Here is a 26,605-nt window from a genome sequence, read left to right as displayed (position 1 = left end):
GATTGTACTTGGTCAAAACCAAATGCCGCCTATTCGACGCTTGCATTCTGACGGTGCTGCTTTACGGTAGCGAATTATGGCACCTTATGAAGGCTCAGAGCAACCGTATACTGAGCATCGAAAACAGATGCGACGAATACTGGGTGTGCAGTGGTATGACTTTAGGAGCAACGAGGAGATAAGAGAATGCACCAAGCAACCTCTCATCACGCTGAAAGTGACGAGGCAAAATTGGACCTGGCTCAGCCACATGCTGCAGATGCCAGAAGAGAACTTCAACCTGGCTTGCCTGTTCTTCAAGCCGTCAGGATTCCGGCGTCCTGGAAGGCCGCTAAATACAATCTACAGAGTGTATACGGCGGAGCTACGGGATGCTGGTTTGACCTGGAACGAAGCAAGAAGACTGGCGAGCGACAGGGACTCTTGGAGGCGCCGCGTGGTGTCCATCTGTTCCAGTTAAGGCTAAAGAAGAAACAAAAGACCTACTTAATATTATATTAAGCCTAAATTACATAAAAATGTATTATAGGTACCTATTTGAAATGTATTTATTGACGTGGATAACGTCACTTATCTATGAACATCACACTGGGGCCACATGCTACGAATGGGTCACTGATAAGTGACTGATAAATAATGGTAATATATTGCAACAATGGTCATTATTCTAAATCTGGTTTCTTTTGTCTATATCGCCACTGATACAACATAATGCTCACATCATGTACTCTTATTTGAATTTGGACTTGACATTATAGAGCAGCGCTGTACAACTGGCGGCCCGCCAAATTTTTTTTGCGGCCTATGAGCTGTACAGCAAGTTTTTCATCAAACATTGGGAGAGAATTACCCATCATACAATAAAATATGAAAACATTTCATTATAATACTAAATTTTAAAAATACTTTTTCAAAACATAGAAATATACTTACTGCTTAATTTTGCTATATATCGTCTCTGTTCTGGCAGAACACACTAACTGGAGAATACTAGTTTTGAGTAATTTGACTTTGAAGTTGTTAAAATGTTTGAAATAATGGTCTATTATGTGAGTTTATTAAGTAATCGTAAAAAGGATGATTTTAAAATAAAGACTGTTTATTTATTAAGAAGGTTTCCAGACGGTAAAGTTTGAAATAAGGAACATTTTGGTACTAACTGTGTTTTTTAAGTGTTTTCTGCCAGAACAGTGACGATATACTGTTTAATTGCAACACATGTTGATATTGACATAAAATAAATTATTGCTCAACAACTACGACCACAATGCTCCAATTAAATAACTTATAAAAGCGCGTTGACACGGTCCAAGTATGATCCAAGTACACTTGGACCGAATGCCATCTAAGCGACAGCTTCATACTAATTATTCCTATCCAAGCTACTCGGACCACGTCCTACTCATCCAAGTTAGCTTGGATAGGAATAATTAGTATGAAGATGTCTCACACGAGTGCACTTGGATGGCACTCGGTCCAAGTATACTTGGATCGTGTCAACGCGGCTTTAGTACGTATAAGTATAATCTTTGTTTTGTAAATGTAATTAATTATCTATGGTGAATTAAAAATTAAAAAAAAAATAATAACTTAATTATTGTTTTTATTTTTCCTAGTTATGTGTTATTTTTGATTTTTTTTTGTCTAAAAAAATAACTTTTGAATTGACATTAACTGATTTACCATTTACATGCCACCACTTACCATTCATCATTAACCTATTCTCTTTGGCCCCGAAATGTTTCCTAAAGCAAAAATGGCCCGCGGCCTAAAAGAAGTTGGACTGCGCTGTTATAGAGCACAGTGTTGAAAATTAATTTATCTAATTTACTTAAGTAAACTTGTATTATCATGTTAGTTGCAAGATTGCATGCATGGACCAAAAAAGTTCAGTGGCTTCTGAATTTTCACGCAATAGTTCGAACTTGCATAATGTACCTATACACATTATCACCGGCCTTCCGCGTGTGAAGCAGAGATAGCAGGCCGTGATAACGTCAAGGTCAAAGCGGGGGTGGGAGACAGAAACGCACGGGGTATTTGGTCAAGGCTGGTTTATTTTAAGTCGTTACATGTTATTGTCATGGCGGTCGGTCGGTAATTGGCGGGCTGCAAACGTGGCTTCTTTGCGTCCTAGCTGCTGATGCTTGGCATCCGAGGCAATGCTCGCTGTCCGATGGGAGATAGGATCGGGGCTTGCGGCTTGGCGTGCTGCCGATGTGGTCCTTTATTTCCTGGAGATGCTTGAGAAGTCTGCCGACGCGGTCCTTTTGGCGGGATATGTATCTTGGCTTCGCGTCCGAGGCGAGCAGAGACGATGCTCGCTGTCCGGCGGCCAATCGAAGAAGAAGCTTTTCGCGCGTGTTCAACCGTCAGATTCGGCGTCATCCCGCTCTCGGTCGCGAACCTCCCTGTTTTACCGACAAATTGACCGGTGGCGGCGCTATCGGTAGGCCGCGTCTGTTTTGGCGGGATTCTGACGAATTTGGATTTTTGATTTCGAGGCGGGCTCCGCTCGGCCGAGAACCGCGATGAGTGGACGTAGGCTGTGGTGTTCTGGGAAAGTTGATGGTTCGGTCCGCCCTTTGAGGTAATCTCCTGTGGGAGACTTTCATCTGGTATCAACATGTGTAGTAGAATGATAGTGGCAAACCTTCCAGAAAAAATACGAACTACACAGTGCTGCGCATTTTGACGTTTACCAATTTCACAACCTATCAAATAAAATGACAACATCGCATCTCGCTTACTCTTGAAGAGTGAGATTGACGAGACAGTCAACACTATTACGTGTAAAGAATTAATATCGCGATAGTTTAATTTACACAATATTGGTGGGTGCCAGTATATACATGCATGTGTACAGGCGCTATGTCATCGCTTCGGATGATTTCAAATTTTCATTAATCAATTTGTAGTACATTGAATTGATAGTGGCGATGTTATGGAGACAAATATTGATAAAATAATATTAAAAAGTTTTCAGAAATCTCCACTGTCTTATTTACAAAGTGTTATTCATTTTCTTATACCATCACTCAACACAACATAAAGATACACGCCAAATCTATGTACACAGTGTACCAATAACCAAGATCACACTTTTATTTATTATTCATCGCGCATACGATTATTTGGACATATTATTATCAAAGGTTTTCAACAGTCTTTAAAGATGTTTTATGGCAAAAATTGCTTATTTTCCCTTTTCTAATTTATATTTATGGTGTCCACATTTGTTTCATTTCACATCAGTGTTGCTAACCATACTTTAATATTATTATAGTATCTGAACTATAATTTTGGTCCGCACACTATGTATGATGCCCAGTATGCCTGAAATACTATAACTTTCAACATTTCATCAGATTTTTTTTTTTCTTCAAATAAATACATTTATATTTTAAAAAATCTAGGCAGTAGAGGAGTGCTTTTTTTTGCTTCAATTTCATACATTTCAGCTCCATCTCTATAGAAGAAGGTTTTCTTCAACATCCTTGGTTCTGAAGCTATTCTCTTTTTACAACTCAGTTACTGGAAAAGTTCAACAAATGCATGAGGATTATGGTGCGACGCTCATCAAAGCAGGGTTTCTGACTAATATAGCAACGAAAAAAAAAATTCTAAGGTCCACACAGAATTCTCACAAGCTCATTACCATTTATTGACACTCTTGAAAGCATTAATGTGACGCTGACCACCTTATTTTCCGGCGCCAAAATGAAACAGTGTTTTAAGTTCATTTAGGAATTTAGGTATACCAGAGAAAGAGTTTATGAAATGTGGCCTAGACTGGAAACAGAGCTAGAAAAATAGCAGAGCGGTATGAATCTGCACTAATGAATTTCAATTTACCCACAATGACGTCAAAATGAATTAATATAATATACTATAATTATTATATTAATAAACAATTTTAAATTTTATCGAATGATAAAAAAGGAGGCCCACCAGCCCATGAAGTCTTATGGAACGCGACAACAAAACCAATGCTAAATGTTGCTGGGACCCAGTGAACATGGTATCCACACGGCAACCGGATTCCCCAGTGTACCCGAATACAATCAATGTGATAGCCATCATGCTATATATTCAAAATCCCCTGAGGATTCACTCTCAGGACGTCTCTATACTGTTGAAACAGCCGGAGAGTGATACAAGAAAATGAAAGTGTCAGTTGGATCCCTGGATGAACCATAATGACAATGATACACACCGAGGCGGACAAATTACATGTCCAATCTGTTGCTGTTATCAACTGTGCTCGTAGAAGGTGCCTTCCCGGGAATCTGTCAGTTACTGAAGGATACTCTTTCACCACTTGAGGCGTGGCCGCACTGAAGGAAACCCTGTGTGATGACACGGTGGAGGTTCGAATACTACTGATCTGCCACTTGGTGCACTGCCCGATGACAGCTGCTGCCGAGTCTTTCCAATTATATTCATAAACTTAGAAGTGCCAGTTGAATTTGTTAACAACTTTATTGGTGTGTCTGGATGATGTTATGTTCATCACAAATTGGAAACATCATTCTCGGCACTTGCACCTGATATACGAGAAGCACCATAATTTACAGACCTCAAGTGTCATATCGATGGGAATGCTCAGATGTTTTGTTTTGAGAAAATTTAATATGAAAGATTCGAACTGGTTGAAAATCGAATTTGACAAAACAGGGCAGAATTTAAAACTCGCACCTCGATAGACTGGTAGACCAATTGATATAGCATATTATACAGTACACTCTCAGTAATCCGCCGCTCGATTATCCGACAACTATTATAATCCGCCATTAGTTTTACTTGTTGAAAGCACAAAATCAAGCTCTATAATTCGCCGGTATTCGATTGTCAAATTCAATAGTCCGCTGCATACAAGTATCAACGCAGATGAGACGGGTTTATTTTGGAAACTTCTCCTTCGTAAAACATATGTTCTCGCGGAGAAAGTATGTACCAGGGAGGAAAGTGGCCAAGCATAATTATGCCGTGCTCCAATGCAATTGGGAAACACAAACTGAAGCTTTTGGTCATAGGGAAAGCCAGGAATCCTAAGTCGTTCAAGAATATCTGCCTCACTGAACAACTGGTTGTGTCAAGTGATTTACTGTTTAATATTTAAATATGTATAATTTAGTAAATACTTGATTTAGATTATAAATAAAACCGTAATTTGCTAGTACCTACAAATCTCTCAAAAAAACTGTTTTAATTTTTACCATATTTTGTATGTATGCACTAATCCACCGCTTTCACTAATTGGACACTTGTCTGGTTTATGGGGTGGCGGATTACTGAGAGAGTACTGTATATAATATAATAATACTTGAATGAGACAATATGTTTCAATATCATATTTTAACATACAATCTTTTTGCATCTTAAAGGCTAGCGGGTGTTTTGTGTATATCGGTTAACTGTTACAATAAAACATGTGGAAAAGATACATGTTATTTATTAAAGTGAATACATTCGCTTTCAAATAATATGTAATACAGGTTGCCCTCAACTTTTGAACGTTCTACTTTCACACAACTCGCTATTTCATACATATCATAAAATTTAGTATATAATGCAAAAACTGTGCGCTTTCATGCAGTCATCCTCTCTCCTCCGCTCCCCGTTACCTTCTCAAATACGTAAAAGGGTGGTATTCAACTATCTCTTGACAAGTTTATAAAGAAAACACCTAATTGCGGATACGCCTCGTTAACTTTATTATATCCATTGATAAATAAATATTTTAAAGTACACTTTTTGATGTTTTTTTTACATTTCTCTACTTTCGAACATTCAACATTCGAACACGTTTTCAGGAACCAATTACGTTCGAAAGTCGAGGATCGCGTGTACGTAATAGAAATGTACAAAATATTGAATTACATAACTAAAATACTTATATATAATGATGAAAACTTCCAGCTGCCTTTAAAAATTAGACACAATAATTTAAAAAAAAAAATAATCAGTAATAAACACAGATCCATATTTCTTTGATTCATTCTGAAGATTGCATATTATGCAGATTATAGAAGTCTTATAAAAAAACAATGTATAACACATTGCAATTGTGACACATGATCGAGGTAAAACCTACACATTCTTCATGGTATACCCTTTACAAGGAAGGCTGTATCTAATCCATCCAAAATTTGAACAAAAATGTGAATTCAACCCAGCTGAGATTCTAAATAATATGATAAATATTAACATGAAGGGGTTGTCATTAATAATTTATTGATAACATCTACTCAGAAACTTTAATTTATTTGTGTAGCACAATTATTATTAATTGAAAAACTTACACCTAGCTGTAAGGATCTCATTTTTATTAATATATAAATTTTATTCGAAGATATCAAACGTGTGCACAGCGATATGTTTAATCAAGAGAGCATATTCTTATTGTAACGACACTTGTGTTTCAATCGTATTGCTGGGAGAGAGATTGTACAGCACTTCGCGTGGTACACTTGTGAAAATACCGCCAGCGATGGTTGTGTGGTAACGTATCCACTCGGTAAGTTGAAGGTCAAAATTCACATGTAGCTTTCAATGTGTGTTTGGATCCAGAGCGTGGACCTAATAGGTAAAGCGAGTGGCTAACATCTATTTCTTGTTAAAAAAGTGAATGAAAAAAAATACCAGTCAGTTGGGCAAGTGCATGCAAAGGCAATTTCTAACATCACAGTTAATTTTTTAAACCTGACGGATACCAGACTTACAATTTTTAATAGTTTACTAAAATGTTAAAAGTTTGTTAAAATTCAACATAAAGAGTGCACACGAAACTTTGTGAGTCATACTTTTTGTACTACAAATCTAACGTGAATTAAGAATACAATTTGCAGATGGTATTGGTGAGTTTTTAAAATTCCTTCTTCTCTCTCATTGGTAGAAACTTTATTGCGCCAGTTGGAATTCGTATGACCGCCGTATATTGGTGCATTGTTGTTCTCTGGTTGTTGCCAGGATATGGATTCGACTGTATTGCCAGAGCTGTCAAAAGAAACACAAATATAATATTTAAGTAATGAAGGTTTCACGAAATGTCAACAGTAATGTGCTTTTGGTTTGAACTACAGACCATAGATCATAGACTATAGATACATCTAGACGCCACCCGTTGTATTGCTAAATGAAGCTGCGTGCCGTGCGTTTGGTTTGTGGGCGAGCGAACGCATTTGTCTACAAATGTTCGAGACCATAGACCATTTCGCTAGTGCTCGCCCAAAGTGTTCGTACTAGACGCTCAGAATTAAAATATAATTTTTTTTACGTTATATAGTATTTTTAAGCGGTCAAAATGCAACCATTAGGTAAAGATATCCATAATTTAAGTTATTTTAAAGAAACACTAGGTCACTGATATTAAAATATATCATCATCATCATCAGCTGGGGTCAATCCACTGCTGGATGAAGGCCTCCCCAAGCTTTCTCCAACTCTCTCGGTCCTGTGTCGTTCGCTGCCATGTATTTCCACCGAACTTTACCAGTTCGTCAATCCAGCGGCTTTTAGGGCGACCCTGTGGCCGTTTCGTACCCCTTGGGTACCATTGGATGACGGCATTTGTCCAGCGGCCGTCCTTTCGGCAAACAATGTGCCCCACCCATCTCCATTTCAGCTGTTTGGAAACGTCTATTACATCGCGTACTCTTGTCAGCTACCTAACCCATTCGTTTCTCTTACGGTCCTTTTGCGTGATGCCCAACATGCACCTCTCCATGCCTCGCTGTGTGACTCTTAGCCTTTGGACATCTCTCGTGTTGAGGGTCCACGTCTCGCAGCCATACGTGAGCACGGGTAGCACACATTGGTTGAACACCCTACGCTTAAGACATAATGGTAGGTCACTCTTGAAGATACTATTCAGACGTCCGAAAGCACTCCATCCCAGCTTTGTTTTTCGAGCAATTTCATCGTGCATGCTTCCGTCTATGGACACCTGCTGTCCGAGATAGATGTAGCTGCTGACTTGCTCGAGTTGGGTGCCAGAAATACAGATTATCGCAGGGTCCGAAAAACAGTTCCTCATCACTTTTGTCTTTGAGACATTTATCTTTAGACCGACCGTTTGACTGACATCCGCGAGTTCTTGCATTCTACCTTGGAGGTCTTTCGGGTCTTGTGAGAGTATAACAATATCATCTGCAAAGCGCAGGTGACTGAGGTGCTCTCCGTTAATTGGAACACCTTTTTCCTCCCAATCAAGTTTCCTAAATAAGTCCTCAAGAGTAGCAGTGAATAGTTTAGGTGAAATGGTATCACCTTGCCGGACACCTTTGTTAATGGGGAATTTACACAACCGTTTGTGGAGTTTCATGCATGCTGTGGCATCACTGTATATACTGTTCAATATGTTTATGTTGCGTCTGGAAATTCCTTGATTGCTAAGGGCGTCTATAATTGAGAATTTTTTGATGGAATCAAACGCCTTTTCATAGTCTATAAAACCAAGATATAATGGCAGTTTGTATTCCTGGTAGCGCTCTATGATTTCCCTGACGACCTGTATATCGTCACCGTTCAGGCAAAAGTCACCAACCCTGAAAATGGCAGTTTTGAGTTGAGTATGTCACCCGAAGCGTACAATTATGTTCTTTAAGATGCAAAACTCACCACAGTACATTAGTTAGTAAAATTTTGCTTAAATCCGAATTATTTGTTTTTCACTAAATGACTTTCGATAAAATCTTAACAAGCAAAAGTCATTATAGGTGAATAGACATTATTGACTATACAAAAAAAAATAATCCTTCATTATAAATATACAAGCAAAAGTCACTATACTATGGATGGTGAGTTTTACTGATCCTTCTTTTGGCTAACATTGTTCAGATTATTAACAAGCAAAAGTCACCAAACCATAATTGAGCTACCTTGCCTCCTTCAAAACCTTCCAGATGTTTTAATTAGCATCAAAAAGTAAAATTACCTTAAAGAAATTATTAAGAAGACATGAGAAAATAATTTAATGTAGATAAAACCTTAAAAACATTAAAATCTGATTTTTCCTGCATTTTCAAACTTTCAAATTGCGATATCTCAAAACTATGTTTTTAGGGTTGGTGACTTTTGCCTGAACGGTGACGATATGATCCATAGTACTGTAGCCTCTTCTGAATCCGGATTGCTCTCTTGGTTGGTTCTCGTCTAGAACTGTTTCGAGACGGTTTGAGAGTATTTTCGTGAAAACCTTATACAGAATTGGCAGTAGACTAATTGGTCGATAGTTTTTCAGATCTTCAGTATCTCCTTTCTTATGGAGAATAATAATGGAGGCATTTTTCCATGACTCTTGGATGTTCTCTTCGTGCAGACAAGACTTGAACAGACGTGCGAGCACTTTGCTCACCGTCCTCCCGGCCCGTTTGAGAACATCAATAGTCAGCCCATCTTCTCCCGGGGCTTTCCCACTCTTCATGCACATTATAGCATATTCCACCTCTGTGGTAGTAACCTCGGGAAGAGGATCTCCATATTCTCCGGAAGATCTGAATTGATGTCAGTGTCACTTTGTATAGAGCTCTGTAAAACTCTACAACAGTGTCCAGTAAATGATCCCAGTTACGCACGATACTTCCATCTTGCGCTTTTAGTGTCGTGATCTGCCGTCTCCCTATTGACAGATGCTGCTTGTTCTTATGCAAGCTCCTTCCTGGCAACAATTGATTCTACAAGGTTCATATTGAACTTACGAAGATCTTCTCGTATGTTTTTACGTAGAGTTTTGCACAGCGTGGAGTACTCGAGATCATTTGCAACTTGTTGCTCGCTTTTCGTACTCCTACGCAGCTTCATAAGATCCAACGTTTCCTTTGAAAGTTTGCTTACTCGTTCAACCACAGCAGCAACTGTCTCTTCCGAAGATTCTATAATGATTTTTGTTATTGCTTCGGTGTTTTGTAGGGAGATGGGGTCATTTTCAGCCTGGAAAGCTGCTGGCCTGTTCTCCAGCTCTTGTTGGAATTCGACTCGGCTTCTCAAGCCTCTGCGGACTCTGGGCTTCTGCATCAGTTTGGATCTCTCACGTTTGATGTTAAATCGTACTTTACACCTTACCATTCGGTGGTCGCTGCCAGTATTAAATCTGTTAATGACTGTGCAGTCTAGAAAAATATCCTTCTTGTCGGTGAGGATGTAGTTGATTTCGCTGGTTCGTTTTGCTGGGCTTCGCCATGTCCATTTTCGGGAAGGCTTCTTTTTGAAGAATGAGTTCATGATGTAGAGATTGTGGTTTTCCGCAAACTCCACTAACATGTCTCCTCGGCCATCCCTGGTGCCATGTCCAAAGTGCCCGACCGCTACATCATCTTGGTGTTGAGTTCCGATTCGTGCATTAAAGTCCCCCATGATGATAGTGAAGTGACATTTCCGTTTATTTTTCAACGTACTGATTTCTTCATATACCTCCTCCACTTCTTCATCAGGTGAGTTTTGAGTGGGCGCATAAACTTGCAAAAGCAGAATCTGGTATCTTTTGCTGAGCTGAAGTGTTAAACTTGCTACTCTATGTGAGGAGAAATCAAATTCAACTATGCGATCTTTCCAGAGTCTGTGGATTAAAAATCCGACACCGCTTGTGCGTCCGGTCTTAGTCCCATTATAACAGAGTACATGTCCGCTGTGGAGATTGACGATATCGTCTCCTTGTCGTCTTACCTCGCTGAGCCCGACAACATCCCAATGGATTTTTTCGAGTTCTTCTTCGAGCTCTAGAAGTTTGCCGTTGCTGGATAATGTTCTCGCGTTATAGGTGGCAATGGTCATCGGTAGGCAGCCGTTACCGTCTTTCCGGGGATTCTTAGCACCCTCTGCCTTCCCTTGCTGATTGCTGCCGTGATCAGTGTTAGGTTGGCCTCCGGAGAATAAGGGCCGAGATTTTTGTTTTTGTTCTTGTTCCATGGGGGTATTTGGACATAACACACCACGCTGTCCAAACGGGTTGGTTTGTGGTTTTCTGTCTGGGTTTTCCTTCCCGTTAAAATATATAATAATATACAAATAAATTATCACGAACATGTATCAACTTACCTATGAAACGTAATACCATCTTCTTGCTTATCAGTACGGCTACCATATTTTAATACAACACACAGAACCATCTTTCCTACTTAATTAACTAAAAATATTTACCACTGACTTTTATGTTAAACACAAAAAATAACAATTTTGGCAACACGAGCTCGCAGGTTATCAACGCTACGTGAAGCGATTTACCACGATTTGCCGGCGATACTTTTGGAAACTAACTCACACATATGTAGACCTTTTATCTTACTCTAGCGCGTGTCGCAGAGATTATAAGGGTGCCGAATACTTTCTCACTCGCACTCATGCATCGTTTTTGTTCAGGCCTTGCCATAGACTAATTATATATACATCATAATTACTTTTGATTGGATTACAGTGGTGTTACTAACTGTCGATACGAAAAGAAAAAGCGATTAGGAGGTACAAACTTATCTAAAGAATGGTCAAAATGGAATTACGGACTACCATATGGATGCCATATTGAAAACGTTATTCGAATGTCAGATTCTGTCCACTTGCCAGTCTTGATTGGGTACCTATTATATTATGCATGAATACTAATTGATTATGTCAAATGTCAATAAGGATTAATAATCATTATGAATATCTATTTTGCAATAGGTACATCCAGCAACTTTTCAATATCGAGAGTGACTGGCAAAAATATTTGAATAAATTAAAAAATACGGAAGTATGTACCTACCTATAAATCTCTACTACAATTTTCCTTGTTTCATTACCAACGTTGACATCTATATATTATATTATTTTGTTTCAATAACTTCGGTGTTTGACGTCCCTTCGACAACCGGTCGTCAATAATCGCTCATTGTGCACGCCACATAATTGGGTTTTGCGCAGTATACCTACGTAATATCACTGTTATGAAAGGAACTCTTTAATCTGACTATTGTCCGGCAACTTCATCTTGGCTACGTGGCAAATCTGTGAACTACGTACAGCTAATCGAACTTCCGGTTTCAAATTAGGAACGCCCCCAAATTTTTCATTACATTTTTGACACTTCGTATTGGACGCATCTATCAATTTACGTAATTTGAAGCTTTTTATATTCAAAAGATGTCTAACACAATACGAAATGATGTTCGAATTATTATCAGTAAACTTTTGATTTATTGCGAAGAAGAAAAAGAGTCGTATTTAAAAGGTGAGCCTATACAATACTTTCAACAAGCCCATTTTACGGGTTCCTGTCATGTCAGGTATGTCAAAATTCAGTGTTGTAATACTAGAAATATTTCCCCAAATACTGGAAATTATGTTTGTATATTATAAAGTTATGTGTATCGTAATCTATTTTATTAATATTTTTAGACGTATAATAATTAAGTATAAATGATCATTAGTTAGTTAATGAATTGTCCTATTTTTTCCTAATTTTTAAACCGATAAGTAGGTACATATTGTTTTAAAATTTATGTAAGGTGGATATAATTTAATTTATAGAAAATTCTTTTCACAGTATGTGTTTCTACAACAATTTTACTAAAAATACGATATAAAGACATCATTTGTAAATTATAAAACATGTGATTGGGTCATCAATATAATATTGAATATGTTATATCTTTCACTTCTACTTTTTTACTCATAATTTGTGTTCTAGTTATTTAATTAATAAATACCTGCAGCAATATTATCAGTTAATGTGGGTTCAATGATACATTTCCTTCCAAATTCAATAATTACGCTGTAATAATTAACCTAATATAATAGTAATAATTAAGAGGTGAAATTATTTGAAAAAAAAATTCTATTGATATTTATTGAACAAAAATTAGACTTATAAATTAATGTACTTATAAACTTACTGAGAATAGAATTGATATAAACTTAAAACCTAATTTCGCGGGATATGTTTTCTCAAAAAATGACAACACTGTGAAATATTCTATACGCGATAAGAGCGACTTCCTGTTGTTGCCTAAATAATGTTGTCGTACAGTAAATGACATTACATTATTATGACTTTTTGGTGTGGTACTTGTAACATTATCATAATATTCATAATGTGTCTAGGTGCCAAGAGAGTTGTAAAAAATATTTTTTATTGGCATTTGTATTACGAAAGCGAGCAGTTAAAAATAAAAGAAAAAATCACTCGCGAGAGTGGTGACTTCATACTAAAATCGCCGCGAGTACCTACTGGGTAATAATAAAAAAAACATCCGGAGCAGTGGAGCACTACAAATATTCGGTGCTCCGTGCTCCGCTCCAACGCTGTGGTTATAATATAACTAAGTTTAGGTAGCTATTTCTTTATAATACCAAATAATTCTCCTCGATTTGCCGCCCCCAAGCGAGGCTCAATCTGCCTACCCCCACGGGACATCACTGCTTATTGTCTTTCCACTTAACAACACAGACTTTGTTGTCCTGTCGAACCTTCTCATCCCAATCTCTTCTGCGCATCTCTTTATCGATTTTTAACTTTTTTATTACATCGCCAATTCTGTTACTTCGGACGGTTCCAGTAAGGAATATCCCGCCCTGAAGTAACTAACGAATTGGCTAGCTTCTAACTTGTAAAAAATTGATCAGTGTAAATGATAACAGGAGGAGTTATTGGGGAGAGTCCGACAGAGCAACTTTACCACATTAGCATCCAGACCGAACTGCTTCATATCTCCATCTGATACCATTCCTTTTCCTACTACTACTAATCCATCTCTGGCCGCTAAAACAAAATTGGATTACCAACTGGATTGGGCTTATTTGGGACGAATTGTCTGTGTTCACAGCGGCCAGTGAACGGTATCATCTGTTCATCTATGGAGTTATGAGCAGGTCTGGGCAATGTGTGGCATTGTTTAAACACCTCGTTCAAAAACGGGCTTACCTTCCACAATTTGTCGGTGGAGCCTGTGCGGTCGGCAAAATGTAGATGGTTCCGCAGTTCGAAGTACCGGTCTCTGGGCATCACCCAATTAATGATCGGAAGGCTCATATCATACCACCCGTACATTCGAGTCTGCGGATACTGTAGCGTGCCCATCATTATTTGGACGCCGGTGAATACTATTAACTCTTTTGTTGTAGTATTCACCGACTGTAAATCCCTTTTTTGGGCAGAATATAGGTTCGATTGATCTGCTATCGCAGAAAATAGTCTAACGCTGGAGTAGTCGAAAAAGGTCTCCAGCACATTATCGACGGCATGCCCCACAGTGACCAGGTCTTCGCCCAGCTGTGGTCCAACACTCGGCATACTGAAACAATAGAAAAATACAATTATGAAACAATGTAGGTAGGTATTCAGTTTAATATTCCATCCGTCGACTCTTCAGACCACAAACAAAACTATGTTTTTACAAGTAATTAATTCATGTATTGATTCTTTTGAAAAAGCATGTAATGCAAGAGAAACTATTATATGACTTGTCACCAGATGGTAGATGAAACAAATTTATATATTATGAACATTGCAAACTTTTGTGGATTTACGATTTCGTGAGCCAGGGAAGAGCCTTGGACTGCGATGTCGAAGGTTGCGAATAAATCTCGGGCTCGGATTCGTCATCTTGCTCCGGTTCTAGTTCTTGGTCTGCCTCCAAGTGTAAAATATAGAAGTCGTTTCCATCGTCAGAATCATAGCTATCATCAACTTCAAAATCACTGTCTTCCAAAACCTCATTGATTTGGGCAGTATTCAGGAATTCATCTAAATGTAAACAAAAAACATAGCCTCATTACAATCAGATACTCGTGTGAAACGTATTAACTCAGACCTGACTGACGCGTGCGTGTACCTACCGAATTTTCAATTCACACAATAAATTATAATATATATATATAAAGGGTTCATCAATTTCAATTTCTTTATTCCATTCAAATGGGCATAACTTAATTAGCTGCTCATCGCCTGGAAATATTAAGACACAATTAACATACTAACTACCTTATAAAAATAAAACGTATGTTGGTAACTCACAAACAAACGTAACATTTCGATTTATTTGATACATTTCATTTAGAAAACATTTTAAACAAAATATTCAGAGTATAAATAAATTTTACCTGATACCTTTCAATTCAAGATTTCGTTGGTTTCAATATTACTGACATTTTTTTGCCACGCGAAAATTGGTTAGAAAACGCCATTGTCGCCAAAATTCTAAATAGTTAATACAGCATGGATAATAATTATGATAGTAGAAAAGTAAAATAAAGTAGGATAAAGAATAAGTCACACTTTGAAATAGAATAAAATACGAAATATTTTAGGTTATGTATAGAGCATTATTTTGTTATGACAAATGTTATACAAAGACCATAGACAATATATGTAAAAAATATTACTATCACTAACTTGATAGTCAATCAAATATTAAATTTAAATATCATTCCATAATAATATTATATAATTTTTAGAAATAAAGCCATTGTAAAATAAAATATTCATTAGAACTACTAAAAAATTCAGAATCTGGATTATTACTCAGCATTCATATAATGAAAGGAGTTTTACCTACCATTAAAACTCTTATTATTCGAATTTGACTTTGAAGTCCTTGAGAGAGGGTTTGCTCCTTCTTCTCCACGTGAGGTTATATTCTACTAATTTATTTTCCTTTTTCTTGTCGTTGGTCATTCCTCCGTTTTTATTTACTGGTCATACCCGCGCGTCCATTTTTTATGTATGGAGTTTGGGACCCCTTTGTCTTCATTCTGGATTTGGCTTTCTTATTGTTTACATGAAGCGTTTGACAGTTCATTCTAACTATCAAAAAAATATCTTGGACGAACGTTAAGTGATAGTTAAGTGAACGTTAAGTGATCAGTGATTATGGCGCAACATCTGAATGACCGTGAGGGGGATATTCTAAAAGCAACGGACACCAAACGGCGAAGCAGAACTGCTACAGGAAGAAAAGTTCAACGTACGAGCGTCGATTAAGATGCTGATGTTTGAGGTATCCTCGTTACGTGCCTTATTTCAGCAGGAGGACCGGCAAGGAGTGGCACAACGCCCAAAAAACAATTCTTGGCGGCCCCTACGGTCGTAGAGTTAGGTCTAAATGACAAGTTGCGTCGGTGCAACCACTCGTCATCAGCTAACCATCTGACGGAGAGGACCATCGCGGCCCTCCAGAATGCGATGTTTTCCCAACGGGACAGCTACTGAAAGGGTATGCAAGGGTTAGTGGATTGGGCAACCAATTCTCAAAACATCATAACAGCGATGAGCCTGTACCAAAAAATCAAAGAGGGTTTTGGGGACAACGCATAATAAAATTTGCGAGAACATGACTCAGATCCTTACCGGAAGGATACCTTCACTCGGGAGGCACTATCAAGGATTCCTCCGAGCTGAGAGTCCCGGAACACTCACATTATGGCCGGGGTACTCCCAAGGGGCGACGTCTTGTGGGAAGGAAGTTCTCCATCGGAGGTACGGGCTCCACCAGGGACGACATTGGGGGCCGCCTAAGAGACTTTCGGGCAGTCTGGATGGCGTAGTGTACCCCCCCCCCCCCAACGTTGGTAAAAATAATAGCTGTAGCCCGCGTAAGTCCTTCTTTACTTTTACGGAAAGAATTTCAAACGCAACAATCAGCAGAGGTCACTCTCGAGATCGAGGACTTAAAGAACTCAGGGGTTCTAGACCAACCTCCAGTTTTCTCTCAACCCTGTTTCTGATCAAGAAAGAAGACGGGACCCTATGCCCTGTTGTCAACCGAAAGCGTTTGAATGCGTTCCTACAGCCAAAGCCATTCAAACTAATTCACCATTACGAGGTTCCAGCCGTCTTACAAACAGAAGACTGGCTAGTAATAATAGATCTAAGCCAGGCGTACCTCCAGGTACCCATGGATTTTCAACATCGTCGATTCGTTCGACTAACCTACCAAGGAGAGCTCCTACAATTCACGTGTCTCCCGTTCGTGTTGTCAGCCACTCCGATTATGTTGGCATCCCTAACCAATTGGGTCGCCGAACGCCTACGAAAGAATGGCTGAAAATATTCACTTACCTAGACGACTTCTTAGTAGCCAACCAATCCGAGAAACAGTCTCGGTTCAGGTGGAATACAGGATAAATTTCCTACAGTCTTTAGGGTGGTTAATAAATATTAAGAGATCCTCTCTGAACCCAAGCCAACAATGAGGGTTCCTGGACATCACATGGGACACACACAACAAGCGGAGATTTCAGTCGCCCGAGAAGTGTGTAGCACTCCGTCACTATATGCTAATGCAGGTACAAAAAGGCAGTTGGTCCCTCAGACAGGCACATATCCAATCCCTTCTGGGGCGACTCAACTTCACATCCTACCTCCACGAGGCAGGTTGCATTGCCGACGGCTACAACGCTCCAGTCATCAATATGGCCGAGGTCCCATCCTCGCCAATTGATGACAATCCCACCACAGGCCCAACAGGACATCATGTGGTGGCTCTAAGCGATAGGATCCTCAGAGTTGACACAATGCAGGTACAAAAGGCAGTTGGTCCCTCAGACAGGCACATATCCATTCCCTTCTGGGGCGACTCAACTTTACATCCTACCTCCACGAGGAAGGTTGTATTGCCGACGGCTACAACGCTCCAGTCATCAATATGGCCGAGGTACCACCCTCGCTAATTAATGACAATCCCACCACAGGCCCAACAGGACATCATGTGGTGGCTCCAGGTGATAGGCTCCTCAGAGTTGACACACAGAACGACATTCAATCACTTCCTGATGACAGACGCAGCCGACACAGGCTAGGGAGCCCAACTGAATGAACACCACCTATCAGGTACCTGGGAACAAGACCAGTTAGCATGGCATGGCATTCCAACAGGAAGGAAATGTTTACAATTCAATATCGGGTACAATCAATCATAAGATTAGACCTGCTTCTGCAGACAGACAACAAAACAGTGGTGGCATACATCAACAACGAGGGCGGCACAAAATCTGTCACCCTCCTAAACCTATGCCGACAGATACTAGTATTTACCAGTCGAGCCAACATCACGTCTACTGCACAATACTTCCGCAGAAATTACAACTGCGTGGCAGATCATCTCTCCCGCAGACAACTCTTTCCTGAATGGCACCTCATCAACACCGCAACCACCCCCCTGTTTCAAAGATGGGGTGTTCCCGAGGTCGATTTATTCGCAAACGAAACAGCACATGTCATTGCAACGTATGTGTCACGAAACGTTACAGATAGTGACACGCGGTTTCACGACGCCTTCAGCCGAGTGTAGGACTTCAGACTGGCGTGGATATTTCCCCCACCAAACATACTTTCACGAGTCCTAGCGCACCTGAACTCAGCAAAAGGGAAGTACTTACTAGTGGCACCGAGCTGGGAACAATGCTTTTTGGGAGTGGACTTACGAAAAAGGGCGATAGTACCTCCTTATAAATACAATGCCTCACCTACATACGACACTAGTAGGTATGGAGACCAACCGTCTACCTCCAAGGACCCAGGACCTGTCCCTTTAACTATGGATAATTTCGGGTGGGGTGAAATAACATCAAATTGAATGGTGGAAAAAAGGGCACTCCTTACTTCCAGGTGGCGGCCTTTGACTCTAAAAACTTACAAACCAGCTTGGAACAAATGGAATACAATGACATGGTGTAAGCATGAACCTAATGGATCATAATAGCCCTCAACCAATGGAATTGACCAGATACCTAGGCTACTTGCACAACATTTGTTTGGTTTGTCGTACAACACCATCCTGGTGCATAAGTCAGCCATAGCCACATTTTGCAAACCGATTATCATTGTAGATATCAGCATCAACGTTGTAGTACAACACAATATGTTACAGGCAATTTCGGTACATAAAACGAAATCCGTCAAACAACCGGTTTGGGATCCAGGACGAGTGGTAGATCATCTTAGGAAAACAACACCGGTGGAGTACAACCTATTCGAAACGTCTCGCAGGACAGCTACCTACTCGGCTGCTTCTCGCATCGGGACGAAGGGTTCATGATCTCACACTACTCAGTAATAGTAGACAATGGATTAGTGGATAAAAGTGACCACATAATTGTATGGCCAATGTTTGGCGCAAATACAGATACCGCCAAGCATCGTCAATCGGAATGGAAGCTAAGCGCTTCAACGTGTCAAAACATCGACCCAGTATAATTCTGGTTACGAAAACTCGTCTGCATGTCAAACCCAAGGAGAGAGGAAGGTGGGGATATTTCGGAATTATTTATATCTTCAAGAGGACCACCAAAAGCCACCACCAGGACAGTTATAAGGAATTGGATAAGGTCAGTACTGTTGGAAGCAGGGGTACAAGAACCACCAGGCAGTGTCCACTCAGTGGTGGCTTCTTTAAACTGTAAATATACCCAATAGACGATATCTTAAAGAGAGGTAACTGGCGTAGTGAGTCGACATTTTACGACAACTACCAGAGAACGATAGATACACCACAATCAGAAGGGGAAAAGAACCCATTAACTTATCTATTCAACCATATACCTACATGGAAAGTCACGATGGTCTATACCTCGTCAATGAATCATTGTCACATACAGGAATTTAGCATACCCAACACCAGGTGATAACAAACAGATATCTCAAGGACTTCAAAGTCAAATTCGAATAATGAAAGGAGTTGTACCTACCAATAAAACTCTTATTATTCATGTTGGCTTTGAAGTCCAGGTAACTTCTACCTGGTTCCTTGAGCCATATCATAATGAAGACAAAGAGGTCCCAAACTCCATACATAAAAATGGACGCGCGGGGACCAGTAAATAAAAACGGAGGAATGACCAACGACAAGAAAAAGGAAAATAAATTAGTAGAATATAGCTTCACGCGGAGAAGAAAGAGCAAACCCTCTCTCAAGGACTTCAAAGTCAACATGAATAATAAGAGTTTTATTGGTAGGTAAAACTCCTTTCATTATTCTTGTTGACTCTGAAGTCCCTTGAGATGTTGATCGTATTTTTTGCCTTGTGTTCTTCTGTGCTGGCCCCTTTTTACCTCCTTTTCTTCTCAGCGCTCGAAATGGAAAAAAATTACGAACCGGAGCGCTCGACAGTTTTCTGAAGATTTTTACATAGTAAAGTTATCAAAGTTCATGTGTTTTTTTTTCATAAAATTAAGTGTGTTAGATTTTCTATTATATTATGGCCTATCCAGCTCAGACGGTCAAATTATTTATTCCACGATACGGAGCGATAATTTTACCGATTTCACGAACAGGAACAGCGCTCCGGTGCGTTGCGGTCCATTTCGAGTCCTGTTTCTTCTCGATTATTTATCTCTCTGGTTGCTCATCTTGTTTAGCAGGCTGGCAGGACAAACGCTTCTATCGTAGCGTCCTTTGTCTTTGGTTATTCAATTTGATATGTCTCAAAGAGACCAGGTAGGTGTTCTCTGGACTTCAGAGTCAACAAGAATAATAAGAGTTTTAATGGTAGGTAAAACTCCTTTCATTATTCGCTATTGACTCTGAAGTCCCTTGAGATATCTGTTCGTTATCACCTGGTAAAGCAAGATAGATCCTGCAAGATAGGGTGGATGAACCTAACATGAGAATTATGTATAATATCTCCTTGCTTTTAGGCTCAGTGAACCGGGCTGAACAGAGAGGTCAACACATTTTGTTCCCCCGCTGTAGAAGTCTGTGTGTCTATTGGTCTCTGGTAAAATGTTTTAAAAATAGCTTCTTGGCGCCAATTACCTCTCTGCAGGATGTCATCTATGGGGTAATTCTCTAACCAATTTAGAGAGGCGACTGCTGATCGAGTACTGCCTGGTGATTCCTGTACCCCTGCATCAGCGAGTACTGACTTCACCCAATTTCCGATGACTGCTCGAGTCGCAGGTTTTGGGGGGACCTCTTGACGAGATAAATAATGCCGGAATATTACCACCCTCTTCTCTTCTCTCATTGGAAACGCAGATAAGTTTTCGTAGCCAAAATACTGGATCGATGTTTTGGCAACTGGAAGCGCTTAATTTCCATCCAGATTGGCGGTGCCTTGATGTGTCTGTCTTGGAACCAAATACTGGCCATAGAGTTATATGGTCGCCATTATCGACTAGGCCATTATCCGCTACACTGAGTAGGGTAAAGTCATGAACCCGTTGTCCCGATGCGAGTAATAATAATATAGTTGTTCTGCGTGAAACTTCATTTAGGTTGTATACTAGTGGTGTTCTTTTCTTGAGGTAGTCCACGATTATTCTTGGATCCCAAATCGGTGGCTTTGTAGGTCTAGTCTTGCGGGTGGATATGGCTTTTAACATATGACGCACTACTATGTTACTGCTGATGTCTTTACTGATCATAGGTTTGCAAAAGGTAGCTATGGCTGACTTATGTACAAGAATAGTGTTATATGAAAGACCTTCCTTATTGTATAAGTGACCCAGGTATCTAGCCACTTCAATCGGCTCGGGGGTATTATAGCTTATCGTGTTGGCCATGCAGGTCTATAAGTCTTCAAAGTGGATGGTCGCCAGCCGGAAGTGAGAAGTGATCTGTCCTCTACCGACCAGCTAGAAACTAATTCTGCCCACCCAAAATTATCCATAACTGGAGTGATAGGTCCCGGACTTGTGGATGTGGATGGTTTGTCACCGTATCCACAAGAAATGACTCCAAGTGCGGGATCGGGTAGGGGGTTCCAGTGATCTCTGCTGTAGGTCTGCGCTCCAAAAATACTTCTTCCACCATTGGGCCACTAGTAAATATTTTCCCCTTGCCATGTTCAGGTGTGCCAATACTTGTGGAATTAGATTCGGTGGCGGGAATATCCAGGCTAGTTTGAAATCCTACTGTCGACTGATGGCATCGTGGAACAGTGCAAGGGCATCGTTCGGATTTCGTGAGACATACGTTGCGACAACATGGGCTGTGTTGGACGCGAACAGGTCTACGTCTGGGAGTCCCCATCTTTGAAATAGGGGAGCTGTAGCCGCCATAAGTAGGTGCCATTCTGGGATAATTTTGCTGCGTGAGAGATGGTTTGCCACGCAGTTGTATTTTCCTGGAAGGTATTGTGCAGTCAATGATATACTGGCCTGGTTGGCGATTTCCAGGATCTGTCGGCAAAGACTTAGTAGGGTTGCGGACTTTGTGCCCCCTTCATTGTTGTTGTAGGCCCTTGTTGTCGGTTTGTAGGAGTAATTCTGATCCCCTGAGCGTTTGCTCCCGGAGTTGTATGGCTGAGAGTACTGCATACAGCTCTTTTCGGTTGGAGTGCCACGTGGATTGGCGTTTTGTCCATGTACCTGATAGGTGGTACTCGTCTAACTGCGCTCCCCAGCCTGAATCGGCTGCGTCTGTGGTGAGGAAGTGATTGTAGTTTGCCCTGTGAATCTTTCCTGAGGAGCCCACCGCTCGAATCCACCACACGATGTCCTCTCGAGCTTGTGGTGGAATCGATGTTGTTTTGTGAAGGTGGCTCCTTGATAATTGAGCGCTCGTACGTTGTAGACATCGGTAATGCAACCTCCCCTGTGGAGTGACGAAGGTTGCAAAGTTGAGTCGCCCGAGGAGGCGTTGGGCCTACCTCAGCGACGAACTGACTTTTTGGATCTGCAATTGCAGGTGGTGACGAAGTGATGTGCACTTCTCTGTTGATAGATATTTCTGATTGTTGTGAGTATCCCACGTGATACCCAAGAACTCCCGCTGTTGGCTTGGAATCAGACAAGATTTTTTCTTGTTGATTATCCAGCCTAGTTTCTGCATGAATTCTATCATATAAGTCAGTTGCGACAAAAGAATCTCTCTGGACTGATTTGCCATCAGAAAGTCGTCTAAGTAAGTGACGATTCTCATACCTTTTCCCCGAAGGTGTTCGGCCACCCAGTTTGTTAATGAGGCAATCTTTGTGCTGCCGACAGTCCGAACGGAAGGCACGTGAATTGAAGGAGTTCTCCTTGGTAAACTAGCCGAAGAAATCGGCGATGTTGTATAGCTATAGGTACGTGTAGGTACGCTTGACTTAGGTCTATTTTTACTAACCAGTCTTCCCTTTGCAGGAATGTTGGGACCTTGAAATGGTGGAACAGTTTGAACGGCCTTGGTTGTAGGAAACCGTTTAGGCGTTTAAGGTTGAAGACGGGTCGTTGACTGCCGTCTTGCTTCCTTACTAGGAATAGGGTTGAGAGGAAGCTCGGAGATGGTTCTGCCGATTCCAATACTCCCGATTTCTTCAGTTCCGCGGTTTGTGAAGTGATCTCCGGCGATTTTCGCGTTTGGAAATCCTTCTGGAATTGTACGGAAGGCATTATTAGAGGGGGTTTCTTTATAAACGGAATACAGGTTCCCGTTATTATTTTTAATAATGGTGGTGGTGCACCCTTGGCCTGCCAGATTTCCTGGAAATGCTGGAGGCGTCCCCCTTTGAATGTGGTGAGGGAGACCCGGTCACCTGCGTCTAGGGTAAGTGCCCCTCGCACCACCTCGGTTATCTCTGGGAAAACCTCGGTTGGATGGGCGTGGGCCTCTCGGCAATCCACCCCTAACCTGGTCTGGTATCCTCCTCGTGTATCCCTGCCTCCGAAAGGTGTCCTTGTATCCACCTGACGAAGTGCTAGGTTGACTCTCCCTGCCCTGGTCAACCACTTTGGTGGTCTGATCGAAGACCTTCTCACGACCCTCACCTCTTTCTAGGAACACCGCCAGTTTATCTTTATTGAAGATATGTTCGGTGCTAGGTGGGATCTTGTTAAGAGCCTCTCGCGTGAAGGTGTCTTTTATAACGGAGAGGATTTTTTTCCGCCTCGTCTGAACCGACTCTGCCCGTTTTTCCACAAAGGATTCGGGTGACGTCCTCAGAAACTTTGTTGAGTAGTGAAGAGGTCCCGAACTCCTTTACGACCGTCTCAAAAAGAGCCGTACCGATGGTGTGGTCGCTGACAGAGTCGACCGCTCGCTGTAATGCTTCCCGAATACACTCCTTTTGAGCGAGCATCGCATTTTGGAGGCCGGCGATCGTACGCTCCATTAGATGTATCGTTTGCGATGAACGATCGTAGGGGCGTAACTCATCGTTGAGTCCCAACTCAACGAAAGACGGGGCCGCCAAATATTGTTTTTGGGTTTAAGCGTAGCGAACCCCCGCCCGATTATCTGTGTCGAATAGTTGGAGTCTGGTAAGTTCCGCTACCCGAGCTTTGTCTGGCGTCGGAAAAGCAGGCTCCTGAACTACGACACTGAATACAGGCAACGGAATCCTGTTGGGTTTTTCTGCTGTTTCAGGCCTTGCGGGTGGCCGTAAAAACTTACCGGAGAGTCGATGTTTACCGTCGGCTCTGCGGAGTAGGCACCACTGCAGGCAGACCCTGTTGGGTCAAGATTGAAAAAATCTAAGATACCTTGTTATCCAGTGACATTACTGATGCCCTCAGTTCACCTACTGGATCGTCCAACAGTAATTCCGACTCATTCGAGTCGGTCTCCATCGCTTGTCCCTCCGCGACGCTGCTGGCTTCATTACGTTCCATGTTAATGCACAAATTTCACCATTTAACTGTACTTGAACGTTTGACAATTTTTTTTCGCTTCTGACAAAGGAAAAAAAAACAATCAACTATTGAATAACCAAAGACAAAGGACGCTACGATAGAAGCGTCAGTCCTGCTAGCCTGCTAAACAAGATGAGCAACCAGAGAGATAACTTATCGAGAAGAAAAGGAGGTAAAAAGGGGTCAGCACAGAAGAACACAAGGCAAAAAATACGATCAACATCTCAAGGGACTTCAGAGTCAATAGCGAATAATTATTATTATTACCAGATCAATAATTGTCAGTATTTTTATAAAAATATGAAGACAGTTCGATTGAAATTAAATGCAATATGTTATATAAATGTATAAAACCATTGTTTAAATAACAACTGTAATTATTATAACACTGGTTTTTACATTTTTTTATCAATTTATAATACGGAGACATCTAAGATGCCGCAAAGGTTCATTTGAATTGGAATACAATAATTGGAATGAGATTCCAATATAATTTTTCGTATATGCTTCGCAATTCGGATACCTAATAGATGTCTTAATGAAATCACAATTTTTGATGACATCTCCCTTAAAGCATATTATGGAAAAAAGCTATGGAGTCTTAATACTGGTCCTCCGCCCTCGCGCGCCGCTGTCAGCTGTCACCATGTTCACTATGTTCAAAGTCAAACTCAAAAGTATATTGAATCTTCTTCTTTATTTTAAAATGTCATGGGCTAGTGCATTGCGACTGAAGAGGAAAGCCGATACATTTCACGACTGGTCCTACCTTTCCTCCCCTCCCGTTCTCATGGATGACCTGTCATTGTCTATAGAGTGCTCAAAACAAGGCCTGAACAAAAACGATGCACAAGTGCGAGTGAGAAAGTATTCGGCACCCTTATAATCTTTGCGACACGCGCTAGAGTAAGATAAAAGGTTTACAGACGTGTGAGATGATTTTGCTGTGGTGTCGCCGCCAAATATTAGTTTGTTGCATAGCTAAGCGTCGATAACCTGCGAGCGCGTGTTGGTAAATTTGATATTTTTTGTGTTAAATATAAAGTCAGTGGTAAATATTTTTGGTTAATTAAGTAGAAAAGATGGTTCTGTGTGTTGTATTAAAATGTGGTAACCGTACTGATAAGCAAGAAGATGGTATTACGTTTCATAGGTAAGTTGGTCATGTTCGTGATAACTTATTTGTATACCTATTATTATATATTTTAATATCAGTTACCTTTAGTGAGAATTTACCTAACGGTTGTATTTTGACCGCTTAAAAATACTATATAACGTACAAAAATAAAAAAATATATTTTAATTCTGAACGTCTAGTGCGAGCATTTTGGATGAGCATTAGCGAAATGGTCTATGGTCTCAAAAATTTGTGTACGAATGCGTTCGTTCGCCCACAAACCAAACACACGGCACGTAGCTTCTTTTAACAATGCAATGGGTGGCGTCTAGATGTATCTATAGTCTAATGCTCAAACTGACGCGTCTGTCGTGTTCACTTATCGGAGTATTCTTAGTTTCAGATTAATTTAGTGGTTCTGTGTTATTAATAACTGGAAGTTTATACCCTTCAGTCATTATAGAATACCCAACTCTGCTTGCAAGTTTTTTTTATCAATAAATAATATGGCAGCGGACCACTCGTTGCTTGTGCAAAAAGTTATGTTCAGGCTTTATTAATCTAAAGATGGCGGTGACTAGTGTCTTGCTCAAGCGGCAGAAAAATGTACTAAAGCACTGAAGTCAAATGTGGTTCAAGTATCACTTCAAATCAGTAGTCATCATCATCATCAGCCGGGGTCAATCCACTGCTGGATGAAGGCCTCCCCAAGCTTTCTCCAACTCTCTCGGTCCTGTGTCGTTCGCTGCCACGTATTTCCGCCGAACTTTACCAGTTCGTCAATCCAGCGGCTTTTAGGGCGACCCTGTGGCCGTTTCGTACCCCTTGGGTACCACTGGATGACGGCATTTGTCTAGCGGCCGTCCTTTCGGCGAGCAATGTGTCCCGCCCATCTCCATTTCAGCTGTTTGGCAACGTCTATTACATCGCGTACTCTTGTCTGCTTCCTAACCCATTCGTTC

This window comes from Rhyacophila brunnea, unplaced genomic scaffold (genome assembly GCF_057557595.1).
Source record: "Rhyacophila brunnea isolate RB1 unplaced genomic scaffold, BYU_Rbru_1.0 scaffold_1, whole genome shotgun sequence".
Lineage (NCBI taxonomy): Eukaryota > Metazoa > Arthropoda > Insecta > Trichoptera > Rhyacophilidae > Rhyacophila > Rhyacophila brunnea.
This window is presented reverse-complemented; position numbering follows the sequence as displayed.